The sequence below is a fragment of the Equus caballus genome, chromosome 3 (genome assembly GCF_041296265.1).
Source record: "Equus caballus isolate H_3958 breed thoroughbred chromosome 3, TB-T2T, whole genome shotgun sequence".
Classification (NCBI taxonomy): domain Eukaryota; kingdom Metazoa; phylum Chordata; class Mammalia; order Perissodactyla; family Equidae; genus Equus; species Equus caballus.
The window spans coordinates 106209986-106226686 of record NC_091686.1 but is presented as its reverse complement, the minus strand read 5'-3'; the positions used below and the strand labels follow the sequence as shown (position 1 = coordinate 106226686).

Here is a 16701-nt window from a genome sequence, read left to right as displayed (position 1 = left end):
GCAGGAAGGGATATAATACCATACCCTGGACACTCTGCTTTCCTTCAGTAACTATCTTCAAGCAAAAAAGATGGGAACATCATTTAATGGCATTTTTTCTTTTCCTTTTTTTTAAACATATAATCCAAAAGAAATAAATATTTAAATATAATTGTTATATCAAAAATGTGAATTCTTTGAAGAGACCAAAAAGTCACACTGCCTTCTAGAGTAAATCACTTTTCTGCTGCCCTTTTATTTAATGCCGTCTGCTGTCCACATTTACCTCTTCACTGGCAAAGTGTGATCATTGATTTCCTATGGTCTCTCGGGAAGGAAGTTCTGCTTCCTTGATGATGACTACAAAGGCTAGGTGACCCCATTCTCATTCCAATGCAAACCCTGCACTTTTGCATTTCCGCTAGGGCCACAGGAACGTGAAACCTGAGAGAAACTCTTTGCCCTCTTCTAGAGACTGTCTTGCTGTAACTACTGACATTTAATGTTTCTCCTCCCCTCCTCACAACTATATTTTGGAAGATCACAATATAAGGGATGAACCACTAAAAGGTATTAGTTCATGACGGACATAAATGTTAGGTGCATGATTCAGTACAGAAGACACCTGTTATAACACGGCCATGATGAGAAAGGTGTATTTTGGACTAAATCGCAAACTATATACAGCGCAAACCCAAAATGATATGGGTTTGCTTATAAAATGAGAATGAGTTAATGCCTTAATATATACATATATATATATATGAGATGGGGTTTTGATGCATCTGAATGATTATTTACAACAATTATATTTGATTTACATATACAATATTTATATAAAATAGGTGATATATTTAATTACATAATAATGATAATTGTTTATCCTATTCATGTATCTTAAAATTACATTTCTTTTGTAGAGTGTTATTTTACTGATACTCACATACATTTGGAATGAGCCCTCTACTAAATCATAGTTATCTGATGTTGGGAGCTGACAATCTGAAAACTTTGTCTCTCTCTCAAAATGGATCAACCATTCAAACCAAAAAGAATGGTAAACTCAAACATTTAGTCCATCACCAAGAAAAAAAAAGCATCAGGTAGTTACGGATGATTTCACCAAAACAGAAGACTTCATGTCATTTACCAAAGAGAAGTATATCTGGTTATATATATATAAAGAGGGAAAAAATGGGCAAACAAAGGAGTTTGTCACTATTTCATGAAGGTGGCAAATGAACGACATCATCACAAACTTGGTAGGAATGTACTCGCGGCCCCACAACATCTTTATGCTATACTGGAGGGCAAGCAGAGTGTGGCCAGGAACAGGAAAGTGGCATTCTGGGCTCTGAGACCAGACTGCCTGGAGGATATCCCAGTTTTGCCCCTAACTAGCACTGAGATCTTAGGCCAGGTACTTAACTCTCTGTGCCTCATTTTTTTCATCTACAAAATGAGAATAAAAATAAAACTACCTAACTCACATGTTGTCGTGGAGATTCAACGAGTCAAATACATGAAAAGTGTTTGGAACAGCATTAATAAATGGTAACTATTGTCCCTGCTCTTTGGTTCCCAAGTTTTAGGTCAATAGAACTTTACAAAGAAAAGTGAATATTTTCAAGCTGGTGCCTTAAGGAAGTTAGTCTTACTGGAAGACCCCCAACAACGCCAAGTTATTACAAGTCTCTTTTACTTTTTTATCTACCTAGGAGAAACCGAATGTTTGGAAAAATTGGGGTTAGGTGAGCTGGATTTATAGGTGGATTTCTAAAACTTATTTAAGGTAAATATATAGAAATGCACCTAAAAACTATTTTGCAGTTCATACAAACATCTTCAGGAAAAGAAAAATGTTTAAAACATAGAGAGGCCCAGTTTATATTCTTTGAACTTTCAGATATTGGCTTTCTAACAACTTGGTAAATGGAGGGTATTTCCAAGTCTTGGTTCATCTCTGTGGATCCAAACATTGTTACTACTTTAAGAATTATGAAATACCCAGGAAAGAGGGAAAACATACTGGATTCTTTATAGTACTTGGACTGGACGGAAAAGAAGTGTTCCTCAGTGGGCTGCTTTCTACTTGGGCTATCCATACTCATGGAAGTAGTGCCAAGCCAAAAAAAAAAAAATAGTCAGCACAAGCTTTCAACAACTTACCCACATCCATTAATGATTCTGCATTGAAACTTCTATCCTGCTTGAAAAGATGGAGTACAAAGAATTATAGGTACTGGCTAACAAAAGTACAGGGCTGAATTCAAATAGTCACTGCCCACTCTGAGAAGATAGTGTGTGTCCTTATAAGGAAGCCATTTTATATTTCCAGTCTGGAAAACTGGAGGGAGTGGTGGGGGTGGGGAGAGAAAAAGAAAAGTAAAAGAGCAGAGTCGAGTGTGGTGGTAATGTCTTTTCAAAAACTCAGGTGAAGCCATCCAGTAGCCAAAGAAGTGGTCAATAGGGTGAATAAAGGCAGATGTCTGGCCTCATGGACACCCAAGCAGTCAGCTAATTGGCTCCATTTTTCACTCTCAATGGATTGATTCAATATCATACAGACCTGGCCTGCTTCGATTTGGGCTTACCCAGTGACAAGGAAGAAGGTGACCCAGGTGCAACCGGCAGGCAGTAAAGACCACTCCGAGATCACCTTGATGATGGAGACAGAAAGCTAAAACAACTCCAGGAGAGACTCACAGGTTGAAAAAGCACAACATAAAAAGATAAAGCTGGGTTTTGGAAGCTTGCACTACTGCCATCCCTAGGCGTGAAACTGTAAATTAAAGAATAGTCTGTTGTCTGCTGCACAGAGCCAAATCAGAGACATTTCACATACACACTTTAATTGGGGTTTTCATTCTAATTGAAGAAATAAATTCCACCTAAGCAGATGCTTCTCCCCCCCCAACACACACACTCTCTCTATGGTATGTTTTGCACATTGGCAAGTGGGTCCAAATTATCTGCAACATGGTCTATTCAGACATAAGATGGAATTTCCCAGTTTTTAGACGGGAACAGATATAGTTTCGGCTCTAATACACATTGGGATCTCTCCAAAATATTCACCCCATCCCACTCGCCGCCGCCCAGCTTGAATAATAAAATGTCACAGAATAACTAAAAACCTGCCAGTCAACAATGATTCGTGGTTGGGTTTTTCGTTTTTGTTTTTGTGTTTAGTAATGAATAAATGCCCCAGTTGTTTCCAAATTTCCAGGTCTCTATATAAAGAACTCCCATCTTCATTATTTTTTTCACTTGCTTGTTTATAACCAGAGGTGTCATAATCATGTTTCTTGTGAAAATGAAAGTAATCAAAATGCCTTGTGATTCCAGGAAAAGAGCTTCTTAGGGAGACGTGCCTGCCTCCTATTGATGTTGTAAAAAGGCTCCTTTTACATGGTATTAGATGTTGAGAGCACATCATATTGATCTGGAAATAAAAAGCTTGATTTTTTTTTTTTTGGTACAGTCAACGCTTACCTTCATAAGCACTTTATAACACTGGGAAGAAGGTTTTATTTTTAACTGAGGTAGAGTAAACAAATTATATTTGAAGAGCATTGCTATTTTTAAGGAACAGAGGATCTGTAAGCTTTTTGGCAGTCATTCAGGTAAAAATCATGAATAAGTCTCACTCTTTCAAATTTGGTCCAGGCCTCCCCAAAGCAGCCGTGCCCTAGTCCAGGATGAGATTCAAAGTGTTGTCTTTGTTTTTATCCTTCCTCTCTGTAGGAACAGTTAGGAGCAGCTTTCTCAGTCACGGGCCCACGTTCAAACGCTGAAAACGCAAACTGGAGATCAGTAAAAACCTAGGTCCATGCGCACATACAGTCTTCATCCCTGAAAACGGTGATATGGCCCCATTGGAAACCACAAATGCTGGTAAAAACGCACCGCCCGGCTGCATCTACCACCAAAGGTTAAGGCTTCTGTAGCACCTGAGGGCACCTTCCTCTAACGATGTACATCTCTCATTTGTTTCTGTACTTTATCTTAAAGTTCATACCGCACCACTGGAAGGAGAAATCCATATCCCAGATAATTTCCCTCTCCCCACCATACAGTTCCACTGCACTAAGAGTAGCACGCCACCCAATACCAGCCTCTGAGCTAATCACCCTCCACAGAGCAGCGCCAGCTGCTTTATCAGAAATTCTTTCCGATTTTCTTAGCAACATGAGTCTCCCTTTCCAGAAGAAAGATCTTGCCTTTGGTGAAAATGCTTTTCCAAATCAAGTCAAACTAACTTTACCCGAAGAAACCAACCGATAGTTTTCCTCTTTTTAAAACGCCACCCCTCCCTCTCTTGTTCTTTCTTCCTTTACTCCAGTCCTGCCCCGCACCCCTCCCTCTCGCCCACCTCCTTTGGTTTCCAAGGAGTTTGCACGTGATTGCCTGTCTTGCAAAATCCGGCCGCAGCCCTTCGCTTTTAAACGCACGCAAACGACTTGTTTCCTATCTCATTAAAGATGTTGCCAGACCTCCCATCGCTGTAAAGCTGTATCACTGCCTGCTTCCTCACACTCAAGTCTCCTTTCTCTCCTCCTCAGGAGGAAAACAAGTGCCCGAGTTTCGCGGCCCCGAGGTGCAGGTCGGAGGTGCGCGCCGGGAAACTTATCCTAACGCATCTGACTCCAGGACAGCGGGGCCCCTGGCTGCCAAGAAATCCCGAATCCCGAATCCTGGCCCGGCTTGTGCCAGGTGTGTGGTTCAAGCCTTTCCTATCCGTCTCGGTCTTTAAAGGCGAGCTGGGGTTGGTTTTTGACCCATCGACAATCACACACGCGCACGCACACACATACACACACACACAGAGGGGCGCGCGGACGCCCGCTCCTGGAGAGCTGGAGTTTGCCGGGCTGGAGGGGTCGTTGGCTCTCCGCAATTCGGAGTCGACGCGCGAAGGCAAAGAAATTACCCGGGCCCCGCTAGACGGGGCAGGGTGGCCTAGAGACGGCGCCCAGCGCCGGCCACGGACAGCCAGGGAACCCCCGAGTCCCCCAACTCCAGAGCCAGTTCGACCACCCCGGCAGTTCCTGCAAGTTTCTACTCACAGCGGGGCCTCCCCTTTCCCAGTTGCCTCTCCCCGAACCCGAACTTCACGTGCCTGAGCTGTCCTCCTGCCCCACCCGGGGCTGTGCGCCCTGAGAGCGGCCGGCGCGCTTCCCGGGAGCGGCCCAGACGTCCCCACCCGCGGCGGCGGCCCGGCGGTCTGGCCGGAGCTCGCCGCCGTCTCCCGCTGCTGCTGCTGCTGCTGCCGCGGCGGCAGGAGCCTCTCCAAGGCTCCCGGGCCGCCCTTATGTATTATCCACTCGGATGGCCGCAGCGCTTTCTGGAGAGCCCACGCCGGAGAGGCGAGGTCTTCGCCCGGCAACTACTAGTTAGACGATCTCAGTTTCTTGCCAACTGGGGGTGATGCGGGGCAGGCGGAGCACATTTTTCCGTTGTTTTGCTTGGGGCTTTGGCTTTTTTGCCGGGAGCTCGCAGGAGCGCGCTGCGCCCCGGGCCCGGGAGAGAGCGCGCCAGAGCCGGCGAGTGCGGCGGGCAGCCCCGCGAGCGGCCGAGGCTGGCGGGCGAGCTGGGGAGAAGAGATGCCGCGGCGGCTGGGCGAGCCGGGCCCAGCAGAGCTCTTTTCCTCGACACCCCACCCGCGCCGGCCCGCTCCCCCCGCGGTGCGCGCTCCGCCAGGCCTGGGAATCCCCCGCGCCCCGGACCGCCCACCGAGTTGCTGTGCCTTTGACCAATGCTCCTTCACCTCGCCTCCGGCCCCAACTTTCCCCAGCCTGGACACAGCGCGCGCGTGTATACACACACACACACACACACACACACACCCCTCCCTCGACTCCAGCTCCACTTCCCGGTGTAGTTTGGAGATGACAGATGCCTGTAGACTTTCACCAAACAAGCGGTGGGGGCAGCAGACTACAACAGTTATTTAATTAAAAGGCATTTTTCCTCTCTCTCTTTCTCGTTCTGCCTCCCAATATAGCTTTTGCACTCCTAGACCCTGAACACACGCCTGTCTCTCCAGGTTACCAGTGGCCCGCTAAGATCCATGTCCTTCCACGCCCCCCTTCCGGCGTCTACCCCCAGCTTCCCCGAACCACCCCCCACCCCAGTCACACAGACATGCACACCTAGAGGCCGGCGGCGGGGAGCGTCGAGGGCACGATGCAGCCGGACTGCATTGCACAGTCATCAAAGTTAAGTGTGTGTGTGTTTGTGGGGTGCTTGTGCGCGCCGGGGGAGGCGCGGGGTCATGGGCAGCGGAGCATCCACTCTGCCCCCCCTCCCCCCTCCGCGGGGTCAGCGGACGCCTCCACTTGAGATGCAGCCATTTTAGGGAAAGAGGTGGCTCGGGGCCCGGGGGGAATGAAGGGGGGAACAGTACGTCGCGGGGGACTCGCAGCTCCGCAGCCCCTCGGCGCAACTGGAGGGCGGGCAGGCGCCAGGCGCACAGGGGCGCGGCGCCCGCGGCGACTTGGGGAAGGTTGCGCTCGAGTTCCCTGGTTTTGCCTGGAGTTGTTCGGGGTAACGTGCCGGCTCCTGCCTCTTTCTCGGGTTCCCGCTGGGCTGGGAGGTGGTAGAGGGGAGGAGGTGTCGATGGCAGATTAAGCACGGGAGGGACGCGACAGACCCTGGAGACTGGAGAGCTAGTGCCGGGGGAAGGGGGGGGGACACCTCCTCTCGCCGGTTGGCACTGACCCAGACAGTGCGACCCACTTGGCCCCCCAGCCTCCCCACCCCCTCCCGAGCTTCTGCCTCCCCGCCGAGTGCCAAGTGAGCGCGCGGCTGGGGGCACGGGGCGCGACGCCGCCCGGCACCGAGCCACCCCTTACCTGGTTGGAAGGGGTTTCCCAGGAGGAGCCGTAGTTGTAAAAGAAGGAAGAGAAGAAGGTGTCGTCGGACAGCCCGCAGCCCGCCATGCTCTGGATGCAAATAAAATGAGGAAAGAAAAAAAAAGGCACACACAAAAAAGCAACCCAAAATTTTCAAAATCGAATTAAACCGATAAGCGAAGAAGAAATTCTCTCGAAAATAAAGAAAAGGAGGGGGAAGGGAACGGAAACTCTCGGCGGTGCTCCCTCTCCGGGTGAGGAGGGATGCTCCGGCCGCCGCCGCCGCCGCCGCCGCTGCCGCCTTCTCAAGACGGTACCTAGAGAGGTTCGTCCTGACTTGGGCAGCCGCCGCCGCCGCCGCCGCCTGTGCCGGCTGCGTGTGTGCGCGCGTGTGTGTGCGTGTGCGTGTGTGTGGTGTGTGCGCGCAGAGCGAGAGACCGCAGGGGAAGCGAGAGGGCGAGAGAATGAGCGAGCCGGGATGGAGGGCGCAGAGGCAGAGCGAGCGGGCGGGCGGGCGTGTGCGCGCGGGGGTGCGTGCGTGTGTGTGTGTGTGTGTGTGTGTGTGTGTGTGTGCGAGCGTGTGGCTGGGTGTGCGTCTGTTTGGGGAGCTCACCGGAGAGCCGGGGCCGTCACGTGGGCGCGCTGACTCCGCCGGCTGCCGGGGACAGCCTGTACTACAGCCCCGGCCACTAAATCAGCCCGCGCCGCCAGACCTTTGCAGCCCCCCCGGCCGCCGGCCTCTCCCCCCACCCCCGGCCGTGCGTGCCCCGGGACGGCAGGGGACGCGGGTGCAGTCGCGGGCAGGTGGGTGGGTGGGGAGGGGGTCCCCCGAAGCCTGGGAAGGGGAAAGAAAGATGCCAGCGGAGACGTACAGGTCCCCCGCTACGCCCCGCACCCTCCTGGCAAGCCTTCTTCCCATCCTTTTTGAAGATTTTTTTTTTTTTTAAATTCCTAAAATTGCTTTCCCGTGCAGAGACCCCTGTTCCAGCCACGGGGAGATTATTTTCACACAGTTGCTATATCTCGATTTTCTTTCTTTCCCGGTGCCCCCCGTCCTCCGCGCGCGCGCACACGCAGGCACACACACCCGGGGCCGCCTCCTCCCATCCCGAATGCAAACCCACTTCCTTCTGCCGGTTGGTGTAGTTAAGCTAAGTCGGTGCTACATCAAACTAGGCTAGGCTGAGAGAAGTGGAAAGTGGATTTAGGGGACAATACTGCCCCAGCAGGAAGAAAGGCTCTCGTTTGGCATTCTGTTGATTTAACAGTTTAAAACGAAAAAGGATTTTGTAGCTTCTGCACTAAAACTCAGGCCCCTTGAGTCACAATTCTTTAAATGGAGCTATTCTCTTAAGTCTAATGTCTGTTGTAAAAATGTAAACGGATATCATTCCTCCCTTCCCCTCAAGATGGTATTTTAGGACCAAACCTTTCTCTCAATTTTAATAATTTATCATAATAAACTAATAAATAAATTAAAAGGCCAAAAGTTTTTCCTGCAAAAAACCATTCCTTACCTGCTTCCCCCAACTCTTTATACAGATATTTATAGTGAGTAAAATTCAAATCAAAATTGGCATATCTGTGTAAGATGCTCCCATAAGTATTTCAATCCTTGCAGGAAAACTTGAAACAACCTGTTATAGGCAGTTTATATTATTTTCTTTCTGCATCCTTTTTCCAAATGTTGCCCATTTTTATTAAACCGATTGTGTTTTTCCAAGAGTTCACACTTCCTCTTGTAAATTCCCCACTTGAGGTCGAAATCCTCTGTGAAATAAGCATTTCCACAGCAACCCAGTGATGTCACGAACATTGGCTCACCGTTTCAGAGGGGAAAGAGGAGGAAAGGATCTCTCTAGAAAGACAGCTTCTGTTTTCTTGCAAATAGCATCACTCCTAGTAGAGATTCAGAAAACAGATTTCTGGCTAAATACCTGTTTTCTTTTTCTGAGATTGACTTATTTTTCAAAGATATGTCAAATGATCTTTTAAAAAAATAGGTCACCAGGGGCTGGCCCCGTGGCCGAGTGGTTAAGTTCGCGCGCTCCGCTGCAGGCGGCCCAGTGTTTCGTTGGTTCGAATCCTGGGCGCGGACATGGCACTGCTCATCAGACCACGCTGAGGCAGCATCCCACATGCCACAACTAGAAGAACCCACAACGAAGAATACACAACTATGTAGCAGGGGGCGTTGGGGAGAAAAAGGAAAAAATAAAAAAAAAATCTAAAAAAAAAAAAAAAAAAAAAATAGGTCACCATTCCCTTTTCTGGGTTCGTGAAGAATAGTGTTTCAAATCAGTGGTCCCTAACCTCCCTGGCCACTATGGATTTTAATAAAGGGGAAAAGGATTTTTTCCTAAAAACATGATGTCAAAAATAACACTGAGAGATGGAATTTAATGTACTAAATTCAGACCCAAATGATGCTGACTGACCTGGCTTTAAAAATACAATAGTTTTTAAGAAGTATTAAACCCACAGAAGTTCTATTGGTGATCTCACCGATGTTGAGTAGAGGGCTTCTCCTCCATCGTTAATTCTATTGTCTCCTGTGTCTCCACGCGGGGAGAGAGAAGAGAGGGAAGAATTCTTCATGCTGTCCCCAATATTAATCCCCCTGCAGTCCCACTCCTATAGATATTCAACATAAAGGGACTGGAAAATATAAAATTAGGCCTAGTGCCTGAAGTTTCTTAGGCCTCCTGTCTAAATAAAGTCCTTTAGATAATGTTTACATAAAGCACTACAGAAACTTAGTTTGTAAACTGCTTTTCCTATCTATTTTAGCTCAAGTCAACACTGTTCCTGCAGCCACCTGGTTTCAGCTCAGGTCCCGCTTCTACCACAGTGGAAGTGAATTCTGTCTCTGTGATCCCCTTTCCTATTTGTTGAATGAACAGATTTATTTCTCATGGCGATCCTGGAAGAATCAGGACTCTTTATCCCCATTTCACAGATGTGGAAACAGGCTCAGAGATGGTAAATAACCTTCCCGGGGTCACCCAGGTACAAAGTTGTAGGAATTGAGCCCAAACTTTGTGACCCACCTCCCTCTGTCAGCCAGATCTAACTGAGCACTACTAGCACTACTGTTATGACTGTTTCACATCTCCCTCCAAGAACAGAGGCGTGGTTCTACTCTCTGACTGCCCAAACTGGTGATAAGTATACGTTTATGAGATGTGTTCATGTAAGAAGTGATTACGTGTTCTCATCCACTCTTCAGGAGGATCCTGTTAGGAAGCTATTATTATTTTTGTTTTATAGATGAGAAAACTGAGGCTAAGGGAAAGACTCCTGACTCCCCATCCTACCCACAGCCGGTAAGTGGCGCAGCAGGGTCTTGAACCAAAGATTTCTGGCTTGTGGCTTCTCTTTCCCTGAAAGTTAGTCTGTCCCATCTCCACACACACAGGAGGATGGGTACATGGATCCACTGAGCAGGCCCCGGGCGTGCAGAGGCATCAAGGGATAGGGAGGCAGAAACAGGTGGAAAGAATCTCCTCTGTGCAACGAGCAGGGGAACATTTGTATAAATGAAGTCTGGCCTCCAGCCACAAACATTTGGCTCCCCTCAAAACTCCAGGTCTTTCTTTTTTAAACAGGGAAGGCCCAAAGAGGGCCACCTGGATAGACTTCTGATAAAACGCGTCCCTCTTTGCCCAGCCTGCCCCTCTCCCAGGGGCAGCCCTGCTGCTGAAAGAATTCTTCCTCAGTAGGTTTGCTCACCTAGCATGAGCACAGTAACATCGAGGTTTGTTTGCTGGTTCCCAACAACATAAAAACAAGCCACCCCCTCCACCCCCACTGGGGCCCAGAACAGATGGAAGTAGCCCCTTGGGAAGCAGAGGGAGCCGCCAGCTCATTGAGAAAAGATCACCCCAGCCACCTTGCCAACTCCTCGCTGTGCAGGATTCAGAAGTCTGAAGATGGAAACCCCAAACAGAAAGGCTTTGATTTCCAAATCCACTGTGGTTGGTTCTCTCAAGACAAACTTTCTTCTGCGTGCATTCCTGTCATATTGCCAAGTCACGATTTGTCACACTGAAAATGTGTGATTTGTTGAAGTGATATCATTCCATTAATGAGAAAATCCATCTTTATTCATAAACACTTTCTCCCCAAGAAATAAGTTTTGCATTAATCTCGTATTGGGAATTGGTTAATAGTCCAGATGATGCTGGGGTGTTTTCCTTTTTTATAAATGAGGTGCATTAACACTCTCAAACCACTAGGGTATCATTTAGTGAGTGGCTGCTCGGCTCTGCAGATGCGAGAGGCCAAACTGTTGTGGATGTGGATAAAAAATTATCATTTTGGCTAAAACTACAGATGGGAAGCAGATGTAATATACAAAGGAAGTAGGTTTCATTCGGTCTCCTTCCTTTATTAAAATAAAATCTGCTAATTTGTCTTGTTTGAAAAAAGCCCTCTGAATACAAACTTATGCGTTAATTCTAGGCAAAGTGAAAACCAATATCATTCCTGCCTTCAAGAAGTTTACAGTCTCAACCAAGCTCGTTTGGTCTATCAATTTTGTTAGTTGCCAATTTTTCTTTGTAATTCTTTAAAAATGTACAACCTCTCATCACAATTATAATTATGCTGGGGAAAGATTAAAATTAAGAAGTAGTAGTGAGACAAGGAAAAGTTGAGAGGGCAGAGGAATGGTACAAAAGAGGAAGACATGCTGTGAAAAGCAGAAAGAACAGGGCAGGAAGAAGGACGAGGCAGTTAGTGCAAAAAGAAGCTAAGGCAGAAAATGAGCCTCAACATAACTATGACAATAATAATAACAAACTTGGATTGAATGTTTATAATATGCCAGGCCTGATGTAAAGGGCGGGACAGTCTTTGTTCCTTTGGGTTTCCCTGAGGCAAGGATTGGAGCGCAAGTTGTTTATTTGGGAGGAGATCCTAGGAAACACAGGTAGGAAAGTAGGAGAAGAGAGAAGAAGTGAAGGAAAAGTTAAAGGGTACACCACTGGTCAACCAGAGCTTAATCCTACGAAGGAACCTCTGGGAGGGAGTGGAGAAGGCCCCATTCAAGGGAGAGGAGGCTGGGGTTTGGATCCTCCAGCTCCTCGGCTGAAGGATGCTCCCAGGTGTTGTTAATTCGCAGCATTCCCAGCCTGTGGCAAGCATGGACAAAGCGGGGTCTGGCAGCCAGAGGAAGTCCGCGGGCAAAGGGATGCAGAGGCTGATGTGAGAATCTGCGGCCATGTACGTGGAAATGGTAAGGGCTGTGGGGATATGGGTGGGGCACCAAGAGCATCTGCTACCCAAACATTAACTGGTTTCATTTTGCAAAAACCTTATGAAGTGGGAACTATTACATTTCCACTTTTTCCCAAGAGAACACAGCCTAGGAGAGTAAGAAGTGGCATCTGTTGTTTTTACCCAGTTAGCATCAGTTCCCTCTCCTGGTAACAGCCCCCTGCTTTTCCTTTGAGAAACATTCCCTCCCCCATCTCAGTGATCTGACCTGACTGCCTCACTCCAGGGATGCACAGGTGACCCAAGCTGACCTGATAAGAGCTCCACCTCCGATTTTCACTGGAGCCATAGGGCGAGAGGTGTGCTCTTTCTGCCAGGAGAGCAAAGCTGGGAGGATATAAGCCTGGAGCTCTTCCAAGCCATGTTACTCCCACGAGAATGAACCCAACAGCTTGAGATTGAAGCCAGCCCAGAGGAAAGCCAGTGTGAGAAGCCAGCACTGAATATGCACCACAGATTCCTGACTTACATCTTTTGAGCATCTGGATCCAGCCCAACCTGAAGCTAGGCACCTCCCTGGACTTTCCAAGTGCATAAGCCAATAAACTCCTCTTTAATTATAAGCCAGTTTGAGCTTAATTCATAGAAGTTAAGCAACTTGGCCACGATCACACATCTAATGAGTGTGGAGATAATATTCAACCTCGAGTATCCCTAATTCCACATGGCACTATGGACCAGGTTCTGAACCAGCATGCTCTGAAGTGGCAGTTCACGTCTACCACAGGACAGAGCTCAGAGCCACGTCATCCTGCTCATTGCCTGGCCCTCGCTTGGAGCCTCTTTCCTGCCAGAAGCAGCTCCCAATTTAAGAGGACACTGGATCAGGGTACCTCTTGGCTTTATTTGAATTGTTTATTCCAACAAATCATTAAAAGTTCAGTCGTGTCTCTGCAAAGAAGATATACGGATGGCCAATAGACACATGAAAAGATGCTCATCATCACTAATCATCAGGGAAATGCAAATCAAAACTACACTAAGATATCACCTTACACCTGTTAGAATGGCAAAAATATCCAAAACCAAGAGTGACAAATGTTGGAGAGGCTGTGGAGAAAAAGGGAACCCTCATACACTGTTGGTGGGAATGCAAACTGGTACAGCCACTATGGAAAACAGTATGGAGATTTCTCAAAAAGTTAAAAATAGAAATACCACATGACCCAGCCATCCCACTACTGAGTATCTATCCTAAGAACCTGAAATCAGCAATTCCAAAAGTCCCATGCACCCCTATGTTCATCGCAGCATTATTCACAATAGCCAAGTCATGGAACCAACCTAAGTGCCCAGCAAGTGATGATTGGATAAAGGAGATGTGGTATATATATACAATGGAATACTACTCAGCCATAAAAAAGGACAAAGTCGTCCCATTCACAACAACATGGATAGACCTTGAGGGTATTATGTTGAGTGAAATAAGCCAGACAGAGAGAGATGAACTCTGTATGATTCCACTCATAGGTGGTGGTTAACATATAGACAAAGAGAACTGATCAGTGGTTACCAGGGGAAAGGGGGGGGGGGTGGGGGGAGGCCACTAGGGGTGAAGTGGTGTACCTACAACATGACTAATAATGATGTACAACTGTAATTTTACAAAGTTGCTAACTATCATAATCTTAATAAAAAAAAAGTTCAGTCATGTCTTAATGATGGTCACTTGAAGAAAGGCCGGAGTGGAAGTGATAGAAAGTTTTAAAAGAAAAAGAAAACAGGGAATTAAGACCTTCAGTTTTTTGTCGGTGGTGGTTTTTTGTTTTTATGAGTCAATCAGGCGGTATTTATGGACAACTCCTGTTTTAGTCAGGACTCTTGGTTGCCAGTGCCAGAAGCCCCACTTCACTGGCTGAAGCAAAAAAAATATTTGTATATACATGAACTTTATTGGTTCACCTAAATGAAGAGACCACAAGTAGGGCTGTCTTCAGGCAATGCTGGATCTATGTGAGGCTCAATGTCAACAACACAGTTTCTTGGTTTTGCTTACCTTTGGGTTGACCTCGTTTTCAGTCCTGCTTGGAGTCTCCAGCAGTGCCTGGCTTACCTATTCCTTTTTACCAGTGGTCCAACAGAAAGAGAGTAGATAGATGCCCCTCTCTCTCAACAGGCCTAGCAAAAATCCTGACATTTCTAATCATTGGCTCTGATTGGGTCATGTGCCCATCTTTACACTAATGATGGTAGACAGTGGGATGCCATGCTCTGATTGACCAGACTTAGTCACATGCTTCTCCTTGGCTCTATTGGTGGGGTCAACACCACCAAAGCATGTGAACTGAGACTGGTGAAAATATGGTTCCCCAGAGGAAAATTGGGACACAATCTGGTAATCTCCTGTTTGTGGAAAAATGATTGGCTGTCAAGCAGGCAAAAAGCACAGTCATTCACATTGATGGACACTGCAGAGGACACGTGGCCTCTTTCTTGTCTTTAAGAAGCTCCTACTATGTTCAGAGAAGAGTAACACTACGTGTAGAACAACAAAGAAAATATATCATAATAAATGACATCAATTGCAGGCTGTCATTTGCAGGAAACAGAATTCACTTCCATGCTTTACAGAGATAGTCTCAGGTAACTCATATAATTCCTGGGAGAGCCAGAGAATTGGGTTTGGATGCTACAAATAGGAACAAAACAGCCAGAAAAAGAAGCTGCAAGACAGAAGGGACTGGACACCAAAAACTGTACACCCACTGCCCGAGAAGAACAAGAAGACTTTGCCATCTCATTGGCCAGAAGATCTGATCTCCTTAGCAGCCACTATACATTGCTTACTTCCGTCTGTAAGTCAGGAGAAGATGTGTTTGCTCGGGGGCACCTTGGTCACAATGCATGAGCTTACTTGCAAAGGCGTCTGGGAAATGTTGTTTTCGGCTTTCTAGCCTCTAAGTGCCAAAGGGTTAATTAGGAGGTGTTGCAGTGGATACTGGGTTAATTTACAGTATCTGCCATAGAGCAGATTACGGGAGTTCAGTGGGAGAGATGTTGATAGGCTGGACTCAGGATCCGATCACCTGTCACACTGGTCTATCTGATTTGGCTCTGACATTTACTCAAAAATTAGAGGATGGAGACGCCAGGGGATAAGATGTTCACAGAAGCCTGTACCCTCAGACCCCTTCTGGACCATCCCTGTAAGTCCTGGCTGCCATCTGAAGACAGATGATGGCACGTTGTGTTTGTCTGTGGGAGGCAATCAGGAGGAAGTCTGGACCATGTTGTATGAAGAGCAATCTTGACACCTCCCTCCCTGTCAACACCCGTGTGCAGTGTTTCCATCCCTTAAATACTTCCATTCTCTCCATTTCCACTTCTCACCCTAGGCCAGGCTACTTTCCTCTCTTGCCAGGACCTTATAGCAGACTCCTGACAGGTCTTTTTACGTCCATTCTTGCCCTCTACCAGCCATCCTCCACCCTGCAAATAGAATAATCTTTTCAAAGCACAAATCTAATCATGGCTTCCCTTCCATGGCTTCCATTGCTCTTTGGATCAAAGCTCAAACCCTTAAAACAACCCCTTCCAATTCCTCCAATCTAGTTGCCCGCCCCCAAGCCTCCCAAGTCTGACACAATTTTCTATGACCCCATGTGGCCTAAGAAGCCTCAAGAACCCCCATGATCAGATTCCTACCGCATACCTCTCCAATCTCATCTCAAGGAACTTTCTCTTCTTCTCCTTCTCACAGGTCTCCAGGCCCACGCGCGGCCCCGGTGCTGCCCACACGCCGAGGTTCCAGAGACATCAGGTTCTTCCACATCCGTGTAGCTTGGCTCCTATTGTTCCATTGGCCTGGAATGCCTTTCCTACCCTTTCTGCCTGGCAGAGAGACCTTCTCCAGATCTAGCTTGGAAGTCACCGTTTTGGGGAAAGCCCTTTGTAACTGCCCCAGAGGAAACTCCTTGCATCTCTCCTCCCCCTGTTTCCACACTCCCACTACCCATTTCCCACGAGCTGGTCTTATTCACTTTGATTTTCCCCACGTAGCACCTACTCAATGAAAGTTGACTGAACAGGACCAAATAAACTTAAAAATAAAAAAAAGGCAATCCCCCTACACAGAAAGCAGTAATCAAATGTGCTCTAAGACCACCTTGGGACCTCAATTAATGTGCTTTTCTCCTCCTGAATCCTTGCTTCCAAACCAACAGAACCTGACAGCCCGAATTAAATCATTTATCTTTCTAGTTCTCTGCCTTCGCTCTAACACTAGTGAAATAGCCCTGATATTTCATAAGAAACTGACAAAAGCTACAGCCCAATACCTTGACTTTATCTGGTTGTGTAACTCATATATCCACAAACACAGGAGAACCGTTCATTTCCAATCCTCCCTTTACCTCGGGCGAATTAAACACCAAATTACCATATTTGATCGTTCTGTTTTCTCACATAAACCCTAAAGGGCCTGTGTGTGTGTGTGCATGCACGGGCACCAACCACATTATTCAGCTCCATACATGAATTACACAGTGCAAACAGCCTTAGCAGTGAAGAACACAACCAGAAATGCAGAAAACTTCTGCTAAATGTTGTGTTCCAGTTCCTTCTACACACGGTAATGCCTTTTGAT

The 16701-nt window shown here is 47.2% G+C and overlaps 1 protein-coding gene and 1 long non-coding RNA gene across 5 annotated transcripts in view; one reads left to right on the top strand and one right to left on the bottom strand.

Annotated features, from left to right (window-relative positions):
* Nucleotides 1–7458, bottom strand: part of PPARGC1A (PPARG coactivator 1 alpha) — a 608099-nt gene extending 600641 nt beyond the window's left edge. For 2 of the 4 annotated variants that reach the window (XM_070262537.1, XM_070262538.1), the window contains exon 1: nucleotides 6837–7458. The gene's annotated coding sequence lies outside the window, so the exon portion shown is untranslated. The remainder of the gene's footprint in view (nucleotides 1–6836) is intronic. The other 2 variants (XM_023638288.2, XM_023638290.2) reach the window with 2 other exon arrangements.
* A 2094-nt stretch (nucleotides 7459–9552) lies between these two features.
* Nucleotides 9553–16498, top strand: LOC138923502 (uncharacterized). Its single transcript, XR_011437171.1, has 3 exons — nucleotides 9553–10162; nucleotides 11962–12075; nucleotides 15817–16498. It is a non-coding gene; the product is annotated as an uncharacterized lncRNA (long non-coding RNA).
* The last annotated feature ends 203 nt before the right edge of the window (nucleotides 16499–16701 follow it).